Genomic DNA, 11,138 nt, shown 5'->3' on the forward strand with positions numbered 1-11,138 from the left:
GAGAGAAGAGAAGAGAAGAGAAGAGAAGAGAAGAGAAGAGAAGAGAAGAGAAGAGAAGAGAAGAGAAGAGAAGAGAAGAGAAGAGAAGAGAAGAGAAGAAACTCTGCAGTGGAGCAGAAAGTCTTCATGGGCAGAAATCTTTTTCCAGCAAATGAAGGCTATAAGCTGGATAATTCTACCTTATATTCTGCACAGGTGACCAAGAGAGTTTCCTAACAGATGGCCACGTGGATAGTGAGGTCCCTCAAGCTGGAGACAACTTGCCATGTACATGAAAAATTGTAGGGAAATATTAAAAATGATAGTATTAGAAAAAAATGAAGATGACTATATCTGTATGGGTAGAAAATTTAAACTTGGCTCACTCTTACACACTCATATTTTTTTTTTTCTACGAATGGCTTGGGCTTTTGTTCAGAGTTAGAATACACATTATCCTGAGCATCCGCTATTAAATACGACTTCATCAAATTGAGTTCTTTAAATGTTATTAAGAATTTTTCACACAATGCAAGTGTCTCTGAAAAGACTGCTTGTCCCAAATCAAAGGCAGACGTTATTTTATAACAAGAATGTAAAAGCTTTGAAAAATTACTACCAGTAAATTATATTACATTTCTGTATTTTATATTATTTTAATATATAATTCTCTCTATTTTCTAATACACATCTAATCAGTTAAATAGTTGGGACTATCACTCAGTGCTATTTCTGACTATGAGTAAAGTATCCCCAATCAGATGGTTTAATAGACAAAATGGAATCGAAAAACTCAAGAATCCCTATAATGTGTGTGTGTGTGTGTGTGTGTGTGTATGTGTGTGTGTGTTTTAATTGTGTCACTTTTATCCCCTCCCTTTCCTTCCTTCAAATCCTCCCAGGAACCTTCCCTCCAGCCCCTCGCATGTCTCCCTCACTATCAAATTGATAGCCTCTTTTGATGACTATTGTTACACATTTGCATATATGTATATGCGTGTTTATGAACAAATATATAAACACAACCTGCTGAGTGTGTTCATTGTTTGTGTGTGTGTATGGGATCTCTCTAATCACTGATATAAATGATTGGGGCTATCAGCCAGGGCTATTTCTGGCTGTGGATAAATGTGACAGAGAGGTCAGCCCTGTCTGTAATACTTCTTAGAGAGGGCTGGATGCAGACGTGTAAATGATTCTCTCCTCCCCCCTCTACTGAGTACACTGTAGTCATCTTTAGTCTCACAAGAATGTGTACTGGCTAGTTTTGTGTCAACTTGACACAGTCTGGAGTTATCACAGAGAAAGGAGCTTCAGTTGGGGAAATGCCTCCACAAGATCCAGCTATAAGGAATTTTCTCAATTAGTGATCAGGGGGAGGTCCCCTTGTGGGTGGTGCCATCTCTGGGCTGGTAGTCTTGGTTCTAAAAGAGAGCAGGCTGAGCAAGCCAGGGGAAGCAAGCCAGTAAAGAACATCCATCCCTCCATGGTCTCTGCATCAGCTCCTACTCCCTGACCTGCTTGAGTTCCAGTCCTGACTTCTTTCAGTGATGAACAGCAATGTGGAAATGTAAGCTGAATAGCTCCTTTCCTCCCCAACTTGCTTCTTGGTCATGACGTTTTGTCCAGGAATAGAAACCCTGACTAAGACAGAATGTGACCACAACTCTGGAGAAAATGCTTGCCTCTCTTTGTGACCCAGTAAATACTAGTTCCTGTGGTTCACCAATCTCATTGGAGCCTAGAAGAATCGTGATCCACTTGAAGCAAGAGGTGATGCTCTGATTGCTTGGTCCCACCCCCACATCCCCTTGATGTCCTCTGCAAACTTTCAAACTCCTTCAGAGAAGAATTTATGCATCAAACTCTGTCATTGAAAATGGTGTAGAGGTGTTTTCCTAATGGAAAATAAGCCCACTGTTATCAAAAGTGTCTCTGTGTATGTCAGGGGTGGGGGTGGGTCAGTGATGAATAGCAAGAACTATAGATTTTACTATTCAAATGTCATATTTATATATAAGGCAAATAAAATTTCTGCCTGTGTTAGTGTCCCCTTACTGTAAATCCTTGTCTAAGTTGAAAGCACCTGACTTAGTTTCAGATTATTGTTTTGTTTCTTTGGATCTCATATGAAGCCTTGAGGAAGCAAAGACAAAGAACAGAGAGAGCTGGGACCTACTTCCTAGTAGCCCATTCACCTTTGAATTTGATGACCTTAGCAACCTCCAGTCTAATTACCTCTCTACAGCTCTTCCAGCCTGGCCTAACCCTTTAATAAATGAGATTTTTTACAGATTAAAATCACAACACACCTAGTATTCTTTACATTCAATTCATTCCCTGCTCTCTCACTGTGATAGAAGCACATGAGAAATAAAGTATTCAGTGTGATGACTAAATGAAATTCGCACTGCAGAACGATGGACTTTTAATCCAAAGATCTAACATGTCTTTCTTGCTTATAACAAACTACCAAATTCATGTAGCCCCGTATTTCTTATTTTTCTGGATTTTGATAATTTCTTCCACCCATAGTTTCTTTGTCCCTGTTTCAAGCCTTCCTTTACACGGTAAAGGAATTTTGTAGGCAGTGTCGTGAAGTTTTAGTTAGGAAAGAATTTCAATACACCGTCAGGTTATATCTTCCACAAAGTCTGTATTTCTCTTCATTTCTGTCATGTTTTTGGTCAATGTCTAGTAATAAGCATGCCTCCCTTTCTTTGGGGTAGTTTTGCTTCTCAATGAAAATTAATTCCTGAAAATTATATGATTACCTTACCCATGGCTATGAATATTTTAAAGGTTTTTTTCCACATGTTTTTGCTGGTACACAGGAAAGCTAGTATCTTATATTTATATACAATAAATTTCCTGTCACTTTTATGGATTTCTAAAAACTTTAACATTTCCAATTGATTCTTGGGGATAATTCTTAGACCATTATTATATGGTATATGTAAAGAATCTCATTAGAATCCCATAAGATACCATCTATTTGTGAATAAGAATCAGTATTGCTTTGAGTAGACATGGTTTCTTTTTGACACCCAGTGACTCCATTATGGAAATAAAGACTTAAATATAGGGGTGGTGGATTCCAACACATCTCTTTTTAACATTTCTGTTCTGGGCCATGGGAAAGAATGACAATTGACTATCACAAGCTTTAAAGAGCAGTGACTCCAATTGCAACTGTTGTAACAGATGTGGTTTCCTTACTTGAGCAGATTAACCCATCTCCTGGTACCTGGTATTCAAATACTGATCTGTCAGATGTTTCGCTCTATACCTGTGCATGAAAACCACCAGAAGAAATTTCTTTGCTTTCAGCCGGCAAGGTCAGCAGTATAGCTTCACAGTATATTAACTCCCCTACCCTGTGCCATAACTTACATGGAACGGGTCTTGATCTTCACCTCTTCTACAACCTATCACACAGGGCAACCATGCTGATGACATTTTGCTGACTGAACCAAAGAAGCAGGAGGTAGCAACCATGTTGGACTTGGTGATAAAGCATGTGCACATTAGAGGATAGGAAATAAAGCCAACTGAATTTCCAAGGACCTCCTACCTCACTGAAATCTCTGGGAGTCTAAGTAGTATGAAGCATGGAAGATCGTCCTGCTGAGGAGAAAGGTAGGTTCTTACACTTGACCTCTCCTGCCATGTCCAGCACAGCTAGGCCTAAAGCTGATCACAAGTGGCGAGGAAATGAAGTAAGAACGGATAGATGGACAGACACAAATAAAAAAAATCTGGGTCGATCAGGTGGTATTGCTGGTGTTGTTGCTGTGTGTTTTACAAACTATACAACAGTCTGAGACCTCAGCAGTTTCAGTTTATAAACATCTCAGGGAAGGAAGACATAGATGCTAGCTTGTGCACACTGGTCAATCATTCATAAACACTCATACTTGCACACACCGTTAACATTCACACCTCAGAAGATGAAGGTTTTTGCCAATTCCAATTCCGTATAGAAAAGGTGCCTTAGTTAGGGTTTCCACTGCTGTGAACAGACACCATGACCTAGGCAAGTCTTATAAAATAAAACATTTAATTGGCGCTGGCTTACAGGTTTAGAGGTTCAGTCCATTATCTTCAAGGTGGGAGCATGGCAGCATCTAGGCAGGCATGGTGCAGGCAGAGCTGAGAGTTCTACATCTCCATCTGGCTACCAGTGGAAGACTGACTGACTTCCAGACAGCTAGGACTAGGGTATTAAAATCCATGCCCTCACAGAGACACACCTACTCCAACAAGGCCACATTTACTCTATCAAGGCCACACCCTCCAAATAGTGTCACTCCCTCAGCCAAGCATATACAAGCATCACAAATGGCTTTACCAGTTGCTATGGGTCTGAGACACTTCTTGACATGGCTGTGCGCATGTCAAACAATACACATTCACTCAGGACTTTGTCAACTATTTGCATATTCATTCAGACACTTATCAACCATTAACACATTCATTCAGAGCTTTCTTGGCTTCCTATTACCAAGAAAAAAAATGTACAAAAAAATGTGCCTGTTTGGAGTTTGGAGGCAGAACACTTCCCAGTTGCTTGTTTTTCTTTAGCCTATAAAGCAAATGACTCAGAAAACAAGTCATAATGCAGGCTGCTCTGCCATTTAGGCCATATAATCCAGTGGACCTAATGGTAGCTGATGTGTCAGTGGTAGACAGGGATGGCATTTGGAGCCTTTGGCAGATCCATAAGGTGAATCTCTGTGCAGAAGGCCCTTGGGATTTAGAACTAAGACCTGGCATTGCCTGAGAGCAATAATCTTTTGATGGACAGCTTCTGGCCTGCTCTTGTACTTAGTGGAAGTTAAGCACTTAACAATGGGATGTCAGGCTAATATGTGACTTGAACTGCCCATTATGAGCTAGAGGTATCAGGACCATCAAGTCATACAGTGGGACATAGACAGCAGCATTCCATTATCAAATAGAAGAGGTATCTAAAGTGATCAGGCCACAAAAGGTTCCAAGGACACAAGCCAGTTACACAAAGGCATTGCCCCAATGTTTATGATTCCTATTCTTGCTACAATGTCTTCTATTCCCCGTGGCACCAAATCCAAATAAGGCCTTCTGAAGTGCACCCTATGATTGAGTCACTGCACCCTATGATTGAGTCACTGAGAAAGAGAAGGGTAGGGACTGGCTTACAGATAGTTCTGTAAGTTATATAGGCATCATTCAGATATGAACATCTGCATTGGTCCCTTTCTGGGACGGCCATGAAGGACACCAATGAAGGAAAATCTTCCGAGTGGGAAGAACTCATATTTTTCTTAGAGGAAAAATGGAGAGATGTGCAGTTTATGCTGATTAATAGGCTCTAGTCAATAGTTTCTCTGTATGGTCAGACTTGGGAGTGTTACACCATTGGACACCATGAGGAAGGGGGAGAGAATACACCAGCGGGCTCATGAAACAGCAAAATCTTTTGTTATTCCCACCACATAAGTAGATCAATCAGGGCTGGTAAATGAGGACTCAGGAGTCTTCTTTCTTCTGGCAGCTCCAAGCAGGGGCTGAAGCAGGGTTAAAAAGCACAAAACCTGCAAGCATCTAAGCCGAGTTACCGTTACGATTTTTATCAATCAGAACTCAGAGATTAGATATTGAATGTAAGATTTTTTGCCCAACTAGTCCAATTCATTTGTTCTTTTTGTTAGGAATGGCCATGATGATTTGGGGAACTATTGTTGCTTAAAGTGAGCGTTTGGTCATCTTAGGTAAAAATGGAGTTTGAAGTCAAAATGTCAGCGATGCGTTGTCTAAGAATTAAGAGGTGGGAATGGGAATGGGTCCACTCACCGTCATGCCTAGTAACCCACTAGGAAAGAATTGCTTCCTGTTCCAATGATCTCGTGCCCTGCGGGCCTGGAAGTTCAATTTTTGCTTTCCGTTCCCATGATATTGTGTTCTGTGGTCCTATAAGCTTTGGCTCCAAAGAGAGGAATACTTCTGACAGGAAAAATAAAAATCCTACAAAACTACAAGTCAACACTTCCCTTCTGGCTTTACCCACCCCCCTCTGGCTCCTGATAACTTTTGAGTCGACTGGCATAGAAAGAGTAGCAGTGTTAGAAGATGTGATTGATCCAACCCATAAGGGAGAGACTCAACTGTGTCTCCATACAGAAGTATGTCTGGAGTGCAGGAGATCCTATGTCTCCTGGTGTGACCATGCCCTGTGACTAATGGCAACGAGAAATTAAACAACCCAATCCAGGCAGGATGACAATAGCCCAGGCATGAAGACATGGCTCAACTGGCCCAGAAAAGAGCCAAGACCTGGTGAGGTGCTTGCTGCAGGAAGAAGAAATACAGAGTGGGTGGGAGACAACGGTACGTATGCAGATCAGCTAAGGTCACGTGACCAGTTACAGAAATAACGATTGTAAATTTTATTAGATTTCCCTCTCTGTTAAGAAAATTCTTGCCGGGCAGTGGTGGTGCACTTGGGAAGCAGAGGCAGGCGGATTTCTGAGTTCAAGGCCAGCATGGTCTACAGAGTGAGTTCCAGGACAGCCAGGACTACACAGAGAAACCCTGTCTCGAAACAAACAAACAAACAAAGAAAATTCTTATACGTACACTAAGTAGATGTTGGTAGGGTTTTTTTTGTCTTCTACTTCTTTATCATGCAACACTAATCTATGTCAGAGTGATAAATCTATTATATCAAACTTAGGTTATGGAACAATGATACAGTCTTCTATTAAGCAACCACTGTGTGGGAAGCAAAAGAAGGGCCCTAGTGAACCTTCCCACTCTCAATTTTTTTTTTGAAGCCTGGTATGCAGTAGAAATTCTTTTTCTTTTTCTTTTCTTTTCTTTTTGCTTCCCCCCCCCTCCCCCAGCTGACAACGAGATGCTTCCTCATTGGCCAATACAGTCACTGTTTCACCTTATTGTCTTCCACCAAAACAGTGCTTCCAAACTGACAGACACAGGCATAAGAGCAAAGATAGTTACTTAAAGTAAGTGACTTTTCTTCCCTTAATTACTTGACTATAATGTTCAAAATCCGGGAGCTAGTGAGCAGTTAGTTAAGACTACAGTGTGAGCTTTCCATTGCTACCAAAATACTAGAGATAATTAACCTGTGAAGATAAAAGAAGAGGTCTTTGGCTCCTAGCATTGGAGATCTGTCTGATACCAGTAGGATGTGTTGCTGTTGAAAAGTCAGCACATCCTAGCAGGAACACACAGCAGAACAAAACTGTATACCACTTGCTACGAAGCAAAAGAAGGAGGAAGAGACAACAGTCTTATAATCCCTTCCAAGGTCTCCCAGTGACCTGTAGACTTCTCATTAGTCTCCATCTTCTGAAGGTTCCATAACCTTCCAATAGCACCCCAGTCCAGTGCTTATTGTATGGGCATTGGAAGAAAAATACCAAACTATAGCATTCTTCCCCAGGCTTGGTCTAGCCTTCTCCTGAAAATGATACCAACTCTTCTCTTAAGACAATCCCAAAGTTTAGTACATATCATCAGGCATTGTCACCTCAATGCCCTCATTTTAAACTCAACTTCTGCAGTAACAGATCCAGACTTTATCATTAGAGGCAAAAATAATTACTGAGAGGAAATCCATTTTCTTCTCTGTTGTCAGAAAATATGGAATATAAGATGACATACTCTGGCTTAGAGTACTTAGTAAATCTTTTGGAATATTACATCAACTCTCTATGACTTATTGCTTAATCTGAAATTTACATTTTTTAATTTGTCATTTATAGATGTATCATATCAGCCCCTCTGTCAAGAGAAATGCAGTTTAGACTTGCGAGTCTCAGTAATACAATCCTAAATGACCTTTTCTGTAAGAAGTATTTAATATTGGGCAGAAGCATTGTTATTACGGGACACCATGATGCCAGTGATGCAGCCAATAAGTCTGCATATTAATGTTGGCACAGACATTGTGGGCAGGAAACACAGTAGTTTTAGTGCCCAGTCCTGTAAAGTCAAATTGCTTCTCCATCTATAATTGATAGGAAAATGGCTAGATGATGCTGTAGAAAATGGGCCACATCAGAAAGCGTGTTATGTGATTCTGGCAAGGGTATCATGCAGCAAGTGTTGAGGGAAGCATCTTTATTATGAATCCAGGAAACCAGGAAACAATTGTAGAATAGACTCATGAGCTCAGGGGCCCACCTTGAAAAGGACTTGCATTGAAACTCCACTTCTTCCTGGCTTGCTTTAGTCCTCAGAGACTGAACAAGCATGGCAGCATTCTGCTTTCTCAGGGCTTCATCCTCCCGTTCCCCAGGGGGTCAATGCCATTAGCCCTTGAAATTCAGCATGCTTCCTTATTCATTACGTAGTGACCTGATAAAGGGCTACTTTAATCATTAAATCTAGAAGGATGTATTCCAGCTGGGTCACCTAAAATGTCTCTTCAGGTAGACCTAGTAGCCCAGCTATTGACACTGCACATCAGACCTGTTTGCATGAGGCCTCAATGCAGAAAAACACACATTGGTTATATTTGGGAAGTTTGCTTTTCTGAATAGTTCTATAGAAGTCCTATCCTGTCTTTTTCTAAATGAAAAAAGAAAAAAAAAAGCAACGTTGGAGGTTCTGATATTCAGTTCCGAGAGGAGTTGAGACCAATCAGCAGCAGCAAGTGGCCCTTCAGTTACATGAGACAGTGTGACTAGACATCCATTCTCCAGGAGACTCTGCAGCCTCTCCCACGTCCTTGAAAGGAAGTCTTTGTTTTCAGGGGAAGTAGGAGGGAAGAAGACTCGCTGTACAGAACACAATGGGGAATTCTAGGTGCTCAAGAATATTGAGAATTTAGTCCCATTCTGATCAAACATGCCTCAGAGGTGCAGGAAATTTAGAAAATAATGGTCAATTCAGAATAGTTCCCCAAGCTGCGATGAGAGGGATTATCTCTGGAGACATGTGCAGTCTTGGATCGAGGGCCAAACTCAGGATCATCCTCATGGTCCGTGTGTGGGAGGATGGGACAGAATAGTAATGAAGATAGAGTTTATACCCTGCCTTCACATCATCTTCTGCCTTTGAACAGATCTCTGGAATAAATTTCAGTCCTTTCGAGTGGGGCTAATCATACTTGACCTGCAGTCATTAGGAAGCTTTAGTGAGAAAACAGAAGGGTTTTTATCACAGTACTTGACACATCACAGACACTTCAAACGTAGAGATGTCATCCCTACAGTCTCCTTTGCTCATTGCAACAGACTCCAACATACAGTTAGTGATGCAATACTCTTAGAAAAGAAATGAGAGGAAGATAATCTGTGTAAATTGCTCTACCAGAAATTTCTTTTGTCTATAAAAAATGGTGAATGTGGGCTGGTGAGATGGCTCAGTGGGTAAGAGCACCCGACTGCTCTTCCGAAGGTCTGGAGTTCAAATCCCACCAACCACATGGTGGCTCACAACCATCCGTAACAAGATCTGATGCCCTCTTCTGGAGTGTCTGAAGACAGCTACAGTGTACTTACATATAATAAATAAATAAATCTTTAAAAAAAAATGGTGAATGTGATCAAGACACATTACAGTTACAAACTGGTAGTTCACTTACTGTATGTCACCAAATACTTGACATTAACTTACATTAACTTGACATTAACTTACAGGACAAAGGAAATATCTTGGCTGTGAATTTTTCTGTCCATGGTCTTCAGCTTTGTTGACTTTAGGGATTGGAAAGGCAATACATCATTAAAGCAGAAGTAGCGGGGAGTTGGGGGAGATGATTCATGGTGAGAAGGGAAAAGAGACAGAGGAAGGTCAAAGACAGGAAGTAGGTATAATTTTCAAGGCATGTCACAAAGCCCCTGCTTCCTCCAGGAAGTCCCTACCTCCTCTAGTTTCCAGACACATCCCCTGTCAGAAACTTGAACGTAGAATGAGGGAGATATTTCAGATAAACAAATAGAATCAAGTAGGCCAGGATCCACTTGGATACAGTGACCAACCTGAGAAGTTAAACCACAAATCAGTGGGAAAATGGGTATTTTATTTGGTATTATGATCCTGAGAGAAATCTGGCATTCTACTACACATCACAAACTATAATCACTCTTCGACTTATTTTCTCCCATTTCCTACCTCTTTTCTCAAATGATAAGTCTACCAACCCCACTCCATCTCTCTTTCTCCATTTCCCCCACTCACATCCTTCTTTCTTAAATACTTCTCTGAATCTTTCCACCGAAATTATCTAAACTCCCTGTTGGTTCCATAAAACACAAGATTGACTCTGCCTCCTGTTGCTTGTGTGGCACTATTGAGGCTCCTCCCAGTGTGGAGGGGACTCGATCTATATAAATACAAACGATGGCTTTTGTTCTGCCACTGTGGGAAATTTACAGTGACAGAAAGACAAGATTCATTCTGTTGAAATGAGCAGTCTATCTTAGGCTGCAATGGTCCACACTACTCTCTAAGCTTCTCCATGCTGCTCAAAAGAGGACAAGAAGCAAGATGCCGGAAAGTCGGCCAAAAAAAAACCAAAGACCCAGTAAATAAATCTGGTGGCAAGGCCAAAACGAAGAAATGGCCCAAAGGCAAACTTCAGGACAAGGTGAACAATCTCAGCCTGTTTGATAAAGCTACATACAACAAACTCTGTAAGGAAGTTCCCAGCTATAAGCTTATTACTGTGGTCTCAGAGAGACTGAAGATTTGAGGTTCCTTGGCCAGGGCAGCCCTTCAGGAGCTACTTAGTAAAAGACTGATCAAGCTGCCTTCAAAGCACAGAGGCCAAGCCATTTACCCCAGAAACACAAAGGGTGGAGATGCCCAGCTGCTGGTGACGATGCATGAATGCATGAACAGGTTCAATCAGCTGTACATTTGGGAAAATAAAACTTTATTGAATCAAGAGAGAGAGAGAGAGAGAGAGAGAGAGAGAGAGAGAGAGAGAGAGAGAGAGAGAAGGAGAGAGACAGACAGACAAGAGTAGCCTCACCAGCTCATTCTTTTCAGATTCAGGGAACAACCTGAGGATGTTGATATAAAGACCTCTCACCAGCTACCCAATCTGTCTCTCCTATCACCTAATGGTGACAATGGTGTCCTTATCAGCTTCCCTTTGTGTCTTTCTTTTCCCTTAAGCCTATAACTTCTCTCCGTACAGATCT

General features: G+C 41.3%; 1 pseudogene; it reads left to right on the forward strand.

Annotated features, from left to right (window-relative positions):
- The first annotated feature begins 1,304 nt into the window (after window positions 1-1,304).
- On the forward strand, window positions 1,305-10,821 carry LOC110334464 (annotated as a pseudogene).
- The last annotated feature ends 317 nt before the right edge of the window (window positions 10,822-11,138 follow it).

Source organism: Mus pahari, chromosome 17, assembly GCF_900095145.1.
Source record: "Mus pahari chromosome 17, PAHARI_EIJ_v1.1, whole genome shotgun sequence".
NCBI lineage: Eukaryota > Metazoa > Chordata > Mammalia > Rodentia > Muridae > Mus > Mus pahari.